Genomic DNA, 8,717 nt, shown 5'->3' with positions numbered 1-8,717 from the left:
GAAGATAACACCTTTTCTTCCCCTTTTTAAAATCTACATATTTCATCTTTATGCCTTGTACCAATCTGAAACAACTTCTTTGTACTCTAATTACCTCTTCTCCCTCTTACACTATTATCTACTTCCTTTTTCTTTATAACTATCAAAAAGAACATATTTAAGCAAGTATTTGATTACAGCAAGTAAGACTCCTTTAGAAGCCAACCAAGCTTTATTCTGTCTTAAGCATTTATAGGGAGATTAGCTAACACAAACTAAATCAAAAGGTCACACAGATGAAAAAAGAATAAACGTTAATGTTCATGGTGGAGACAAAGTATGCCTGAGTGTGCCAAAAGAGACAGTGATGTTGGTGACTGGCAACTAATTGTCTCAAGGTTGTGGGATAGGCACTAATCCTCAGGGAGCAAATCTTTCTTTTTCTTTTTCTGGTGTGTGTGTCATTAAAGAGATAAGATCTCAGGTAGTCCAGGCTGCCTCAAACTTGCTCTGTAAACAAGGATATAGCCTTGTACTCTTGATCCTCCTGCTTTGGCTCTCTTAGTACTATGTAGACTAGCCTTGAACTCACAAAGATCTGTCAGCCTCTGGTTCCCAAGTGCTGGGATTAGAGGCATGTGCCATGATGCTATCCTTCCTTTAAAAAAATTGTAATTATCATTGTGTATGCATATACGTGAGTGTGGGTGTACATATGGTAATCAGAGGACAACTTCCGAGAGTCAGTTCTCTCCTTCAACCATGGGTTCTAGGAATCTAACATGGGTCATCAGGCTTGCTCAAACCATTTTGGTTTTTTTGTTTGTTTCTTTGTTTTTTGCTGCTTCATCTCATTGGTCTGCCAGTGTGTATGTGTATATATGTGTATATGTGTGCTCACTCGTGCATGTGATACACATACTTTGTGTACATGAGTATAGATGGTAGCATTAACAGATGTAGCCTTTAAGCCTGAGGGTAATTTTATTAGTATTTAAAAGAAAAACCCCAGAACAGGCAAGCTGCCAAGATTTGGCAGCTGTCAAGAGAAGGAAATGGGCAAAGAAGAAGAGAAAAAACTATGCCATTTAAATCAACATGTTCAGCAATGGAGGTCAGCATAAGGTAGACAAGCAACACAGCATGGCTAATAGAGAGGAGGGGTTGTAACTTCATAGAAAAAAGAGCGAGAAAGGCCACACTATCAGGGAAAGCATGCTCTGGAAAGAAATAGAAGGAAAGGAAAAGGTAGGACTCAGAGAAGAGGGCACATTTAACACAGCTACACGGCTGTGGCCCCATAAGCAACTACCCATGTCTCTCCTCAGTTTTAGACCTTTTTAAAAAAGATTTATTTATTACTATAAATGTAAGTACACTGTAGCTGTCTTTAGACATACCAGAAGAGGGCGTCAGATCTCATTATGGGTGGTTGTGGCCACCATGTGGTTGCTGGGATTTGAACTCAAGACCTTCAGAAGAGCAGTCAGTGCTCTTACCCGCTGAGCCATCTTGCCAGCCCTAGACCTTTAGTTTTTGAGACAGGGCCTCTCACTAATCCTAAAACTCACTGATTCTTCTAGGTTGGCTGATGAATATGCTTCAGAGATTTGTTGGTCTCTGCTCTGCACACCCCACTGTAGGAGGTATGGGTACATGCCAGTACCATGCCTGGCTTCTTAGGTGGGTTCTGGGGATCCAAACTCAGGTCCTCATGCTTGTAAGGCAGGTACTATACCAACCAAGCTATTTCCACAGCCCAAATTTTACTCTTTTAGTTAATTTCAAATACCTTATTATTACTGGATTCTGAAGGGGCTAAAGGGAGAGAAAGCCTTGCCAGGTAGCCGAGGCTCAAATTCATAATCTTCCTACTTCAGTCTTCAAAGAGCTGAGATTATAGTTATTAGTCACTATGCCCAACAGTGGGCACATCTTATTCATCTTTTAACTCATAAGTTTGTATTGTTTGACCAACATCTTCCCATTTTCTGTACTTAACCTTTGGTAACACCCTTCTCTCCATTTCTAAGAGTGACTTTTCTATATTCTATATGTAAGTGAGATCACTCATTTGTCTGTGTATTAATTTACCTGACATAGTATCTTTCAGGTTCATCTATGCTATCCCAAATGGGCAGCTTTCCTTCTTTTTTAAGGCCCAGTAATACTTCCTATTATGAATATATATTATATGTGTGAGCATTGTATGTGTGTGTGTATAAAATATATACACAGTTCATATTTACCCATGTGTCTATCAACAGACATGTCTGTTTCTATTAACTTGGCTATTAAAAATAACACTGTAACAAACCTATGGCGGTGCAGGTATTTCTCAGAGGTAATGACTGTAATTCCTTTGGGAAAATAACGCAAAATTCTCTCTTCAGCTTCCTTATGTATAGTTCACACTCACCTGCACTTCTTACTTCATTTTATACTTTTTTCACATACACCCTAATCTTTCTCCACTCTGTTTTTTGTTTTTTAAAGAGACAGTGTCTCACTATGTTACACTGGCTGACCTAGAACTTGCTATGTAAACCAGGCTAGCCTCAAACTCACAGATATCTGTCAGCCTTTGCCTCTGCCTCCTAAGTAAAGGCATGTGCTACTGCCCCTAGCTCTACTCTTTCTTGACCTCTTTTTTTTGTTGTTGTTCTTATTCGAGACAGGGTTTCTCTGTGTAGCCCTGGCTGTCCTGGAACTCACTCTGTAGACCAGGCTGGCCTCCAACTCATAAATCCGCCTGCCTCTGCCTCCCAAGTGCTGGGATTAAAGGCATGCGCCACCACTGCCTGGCCTTTCTTGACCTCTTAAAGTCTATCTTGTAATGTTTTCCTTATAATAATAGTACCAATTTATCCTATCTTAGATCTAGATGTCTTAAGCTATGAATTAATTTTCTTCCCCCCCTTTTTTTTTCCAGATAGGGTCTCGTGTATCCCAGGATGGCCTCAGAATCACTATGTTGCCAAAGGCAACCTTGAACTGCTGATTGTGCTGGGATCACAGGAGGATTATTCTACCACACCCAACTAATTCAGTGCTAGGGGTTGCACTTTAGAGCATCATGAATGTTAGGCAAGCAACTGAACTATATCCCTAGCCCCTTATTATCAATTCTGAAGATTTAATGTGTTTTATTTAGTCCTCACAATAATCCCAGGGAGGTAGAAAAGAAAAACTGTCTATAAAGTAGATAGACAACCTGAGGCCAGTAGGACTAAGAAAGTTGTACAGACTGTCCATGCAAAATCAAACCAGAGCCCAGAACTTTTCTTCCTATTTCTGCACTATACTATGATGCGTTCTTATTAATTTCTCCACTTCCTTCCCCCCCAACCCCCAAAGCAGGGTTTCTCTATGTAGCCCTAGCCGTCTTGGAGCTCCCTCTGTAGACCAGGTTGGCCTCAAATTCAGAAACCCACCTGCTTCTGCCTCCTGAGTACTTGAATTAAAGGTGTGTGCCATCACTGCTCAGCAATTCCCAATTCTTAACCATCATGTACATATGTCTGGACAAGTTATCTGGAGATAAATATTTATAACACAGCGCAAGTGGAAAAGCAGTTGATGTAACCACTAACACTCTCTCCCACAAAGCTCTCCGTAGTAGGACATGCCCTCTGCTCCATACTGCCCCCAAATGTCTCTCACAGGAATGTCACCACACCTGAAGTTCTCAATGGTTGAGTCACTTCTTAAGGTTAAGGCGTTTCCAGAAGGCCACTGTGAAATGCATGTTACCTGAAAGAGAAGAAGGGTCCATTAATAAAGTACACTGGTTAAACAGAGAGATATGTGTTGACCTTGGGAATCTCACAAAACAGGGTCTTTATTCCCCCAGCATAATGTCTTCAAAAAAAAAAAAATCCATGAGAAAGATTTTTCTTATAAAGAGTAAATACGGCAGCAACTTCTGAGGAAATTACCTGTACACAGTAAGGGATAATATCCACTTGGATATGATGGATAATTGCAAAATCAGGATGGCCATATACACACATATTCTCTCTATAAAGGCCACAAGACATTCCTAGAGACAGTATCTGAGTATTACTAGTTTTTAAAAGCTGCAAAGAGCTTACGCTGGCAGCTGCTTTCCAATAACACTGACTATCAGACTAGAGAAAGACAGCCCCCAGACAGCTTCTGATTAGTGGTGTTATTCATGAGAATAGTTGCAACCTAATAATATTTGCAGATGAGGGAAAACCTCTCAACCATTGAAGGCCACAATTCTATTCTGTGAGTCTATTATTGATTTATATTGATCCCAAACCAGTATCATTTACAGTACAAAAATGAACATGTCTTTACAAATGCTTACTATGAACTCATAATTTGGCTAGGCACTATAAATACAAAAAGAAAAAGCAAACTTACATACTTTTGCCTCAGTTCTTACAATGGAGCCAACCCCAAGCTACCCAAGCTATGAGAGGTAAAGCACAAGAAAGGAAAGAGAACCTGAAGACCAGCAGTTTCCTTCCTATTGGTGCCAACTCAATTTCCTGAGTCAAAAGGAGTAAACTAAACTCACATCTAGGCTAAATTCTTCATTAAACTCTTATCTAAACAATAAGAAAGATAGGCTAGAAGTCGTTTTTGTTTTTCTCATCTGACACAGATGCTCATAGCAGGATCCATTCACTATGGTAATCTGAAGAATACCAGAGTTGTAACACTTGGTTCTGGTCTAGCTCTGACTCTTACCTAGTTTTAGGTAAAATACTATTGTTGTTTCTTCTCCTTCCTTCTTTTCCTTTAGAAACAAGATCTCATTGTATATATCTGGCTGGCCTGGAACTAGCTATGTAAGTCAGGCAGATGGATCTCTGTGAGTTCAAAACCAGCCTGGTCTTTTGTCTTCAAAAACAAAAACAGAAAGCTAAGACATTGGGCCAGTGTGAGAATAGTATATATAGTATATATGTGTATATGTGGCATGTGCATTCACACATACATACACACTACCTACTAGATAACTGTTCACTAGAGGTATCACATCAGTCATAGCATACTTCCCCAGAGAACTAACACAATCAGAATCAACTTTTGGGGGCGGGGCAGGGTCCTCACTGGCCTGGAGTTCACTATGTAGTCCAGGCTGTCAGTCCTGACTCAGATTCCTCATGAGCCACAATGGCTAGAATCCTGCCTTAACAGTACTTCCAGAAGCTACTTCCAATCAAGGCTGGCCTCCAACCTAAAACACATTTGCCACTATGAAGTAGATAATATCTTCCAAATGTAAAGCTCACAAGTACCAAGTTTCTGAGACTAGAAAACACATTGACCAAACATGGATTGATATACTGATAGTAATCAATTATAGTCCAAAACTTAAGTTCTCTTCCAAATTGTATCTAATCTCATTCTAATTTCTCAAAAACACTAATGAACATATTCTAAGAGAAAAGGAAGCCTTCAATCAGACTAGCCCTAAAACAATCCTCATCCAAGACCACAGCAACATTTTTATATCAGCAGAATGAGACACACAACCTCTTAACAAGGCCCCTCCAAGGCCAGCCTGTCACTTATAAGGGACACTTCTGCCACAGTCACTCTGACCCTTTCATTTTTATTAGAGCCATTTTTTAAAAATAAACACCAACTTATACCACTTCCTTTCCCAAAAACCTTGATCTCTCACAACATAAAGTTCAAGAGAGTTCGCACTGTATGTAGAGCTTTTCCAGAGCAGGCTCCTTTTACCTTTCCGGCCCTGAGTCCAGTGCTTCCTGTGCACGGAACTCCTTTTCTCCACATTCCTCCTAACTGACACGCCTCAAGGCATTAAGGTATTTCCTTTCTGCACTACCTTCCCTTTCTTCACCTCTGCCACATTCCTACTCATCCTCTAGACCAGTGGTTCTCAACCTTCCTAATGCTGTGACCCTTTAATACAGTTAGTTCTTCATGTTGTGGCCGCCCCCAACCAGAAAATTATTTTTGCTGCTTCTTCATAATTGTAATTTTGCTACAATTGTAATATTGTTATGAATTACAATGTAAATATTTTTGGAGTTAGAGGCTTCCCAAAGGGGTCAAACCCAGTTTGAGAACCACTGCTCTAGAACTTCAGGTCCATAGACAAAACCTTTTTTGAGCCAGGACCCACTATGTAGCTCTGCTGGCCTGGAACTCACTATGTTGACCCTCATAGGTCTTGCCACATCCCTCAACAATTCCCACACTGGCCACTTCCACTTCCTCTCCTATCTCAAAGCTCTCTGTTGTTGTCCTTGTTATAACCATGCTATTATTTGCCTCAGTCTTCCCAAAACCATCCCAACTACCTATGGCCCATGTGTAAACAGACTGATAGAAGCCAATCCAGATCCACGATTCTATCTCAAAAATGAGACCTGAGAGCATCTACTTTTTTAAAAAGGTCCCAAGTAGTTCAGACAGCCTCACCTCCCAATGCTGCTGAGAATTAAATAAACTCTGGGCCTTGTGTACGGTAAACAAGTGCTCTACCAACCGAGCTGAAAATTCAAAAATCTCTTCTGGTCCAGCAAAATATCTTAACAAGTAAAGCCACTTGCTATACAGGCCTGATGACCTGAGTCTGAACCCTAGAACCCACAGGAAAGAGGAAACACTCTTGAAGGTTATCTTCCAACTCCCAACTCAAGTCATGGTGTGTACATACACACATGCACACACAAATAAATGAATCTAAAAATTTCTCCTGAGCCCATTCTGAGTACATACCTCTAATCCCAGCACTTGGGAGGGAGAGGCAGGAAGACAGAATGATGTTTGATGCCAGCCTAAGTTTACATACAGTGTGTTCTAGTCCAGTCAGAGATATATAACAAATCGCGTCTCAAAACAGAAACAAAAAAATTAAAAGCTCTTGTAATTACGCTAATGGCCAAATTTTGGGACCATGGGCCAGTCTGTCTCTTAAGTAAAGCTGTGTTTGTTTTGTTTTGTTTTGTTTTGTTTTTTAAAGAATGTAGAACTTACTCTAGAATACAATAAAAAGGTATTAGACACTTGCTTTTGGTTTCATATTATATCCTTGTTGACATCAAAAGTCTGAATTCCTGAACTCATACAAAGTATATTCACTGTTCAAAAGAGAATTTCAATCTTTTCTAAACCTGTAAAATTAGGCCTTCAGTAACCCTGTGATGCACAAGACTGAATCTCAAATTTGCCCCCAAAAGACTTTATCTCAGATGAGAACCAAGCCCTCTGCCAATCCTGGAAGTGAACATGCTCGCTCGGCCTTTACCTACTTCTTAAGATAAGGATGCCATAGAAGCACCCACTTAAGAGAACAATGATGGGTGGCTAGATGTGTTCTGTCAACTCTAAAGAAGAAGAAAACCTCACTCTTCTCCCCACTGCTCCCTTTAGAACAAGTTCACTGCAGCTGTTAAAGAGGGGCAGAAGACTCAACAGGATCAGGATTCTAACACTGCCAAGAAAACAAGTGACTGGGGAACTGTGAATTTTGGGTACTTTGCAAGTTCACCTGGTCACATCTCTAACTTTAGGTCCAATGCCTACTTCGGGTGCACTGACCCTTATATATATATATTTTTCTCTTTTGAAGTTGCAGCCGGGAACTATGTCTCAAAACTCGAGTCTTCTATTTAAAAGTCCTGCCCTCACCAGGCTTCCACCTTTCAAATACCTCACCTCTACTTTTTTTTCTCTTTGCCAAAGAAAAGTACGCTCTCGGTAGGAAGGGCTGTGACAGCTCCACGTCTGCAAAAGTCGGCGGCGCCGGCCTGGGCCGGGACCACCAAGAGTGGGGACAATGGAGGGAGGAGGGAAGTACAAGACAGAAGGGGAGGCAGCCACTGGGGAAGATCCTCCGCGAGTGGGAGCTTGGAAAAGTCTCGGGGGAGCCTGCCAGGTGGCAGGTGGGCCCGGCCGCCGCCCCTCGAAGGGCCACGTCGCGCGGGCGGGCCGCTGCCACCCGGCCCCGCGCGTAGGCCGGGCCGCGGGAGAGGAACCCCCGGGCGCGGCAGCGGGGCGCGGGGCTGGACCCTGCCCACGTCCGCCGCGGCTCGGCTCTCTCCCAACTTGGGGCTCGCGGGGCCACAGGCTCCGGGCGTCTAGGCCAAGCACTAGCAGTTCGGCTCGACCTGCTGACCCACCCGCCACTCGGCTCGGGCCACCAGCCGGCTCTCCGGGCGCCCCCCACGGACACCGGCTGAGGGAAGAGCAGCCCCGGCTCCAGGTCCCGCCTCGGGCGCCACACTCCTCTACCCTTCGCATTCCCCATGCCTTTTCATCCAAGCTCCCTCCAAGCCACAGAAATGACCCCAGTCAGCCCGCGGGTGTTTACCGGGACTCGGGGCGGCGACGACTCCTCAGTCCCTCCGCTAAGATGGCAGCCGGTCCCGAGTCCCGACTCCAGCGACTAGAGCTAGTTCACACCGAGTGCGCAGGCGCGGCCTCTTAGGCGCAGTCCGGACTACAGGCCCCAGCAGGCTTTGCGCGCCAGCCTGCTAAATCATTTTTCCTCACCTCCAGGTGAAATGGACATTAACCTTGCTCTCTACATCGCCAAGGCTTTTTTCTTTTCTTCCTTCTTTCTCTTCTTCCCTTTCTCCTTTCCTTTCTTCCTTTCTACTTTCCTTCGTTCCTTCCTTTTGACCCGTTCTTCCCCGCCAGAGCCTCTAAAGACTGTTAGCAAACGCTAGGGTGTCTCAGAATCACTTGAACAGCTTTTAAAAACAGACTGCTGAGCTCCACCG

General features: G+C 43.2%; 1 protein-coding gene across 1 annotated transcript in view; it reads right to left on the bottom strand.

The window, feature by feature from the left end:
* The window catches only part of Itch (itchy E3 ubiquitin protein ligase), a 94,015-nt gene extending 85,592 nt beyond the window's left edge, over positions 1-8,423 (bottom strand). The window contains exons 1-2 of the mRNA XM_031372400.1: positions 8,306-8,423; positions 3,659-3,732 (exon numbers count right to left, since the gene is read on the bottom strand). The gene's annotated coding sequence lies outside the window, so the exon portion shown is untranslated. The remainder of the gene's footprint in view (positions 1-3,658; positions 3,733-8,305) is intronic.
* Positions 8,424-8,717: the final 294 nt, after the last annotated feature.

The sequence above is a fragment of the Mastomys coucha genome, unplaced genomic scaffold, assembly GCF_008632895.1.
Source record: "Mastomys coucha isolate ucsf_1 unplaced genomic scaffold, UCSF_Mcou_1 pScaffold15, whole genome shotgun sequence".
Taxonomy (NCBI): Eukaryota; Metazoa; Chordata; class Mammalia; order Rodentia; family Muridae; genus Mastomys; species Mastomys coucha.
The sequence above is the reverse complement of the archived record's forward strand: the minus strand, read 5'-3'. Positions and strand labels throughout refer to the sequence as shown.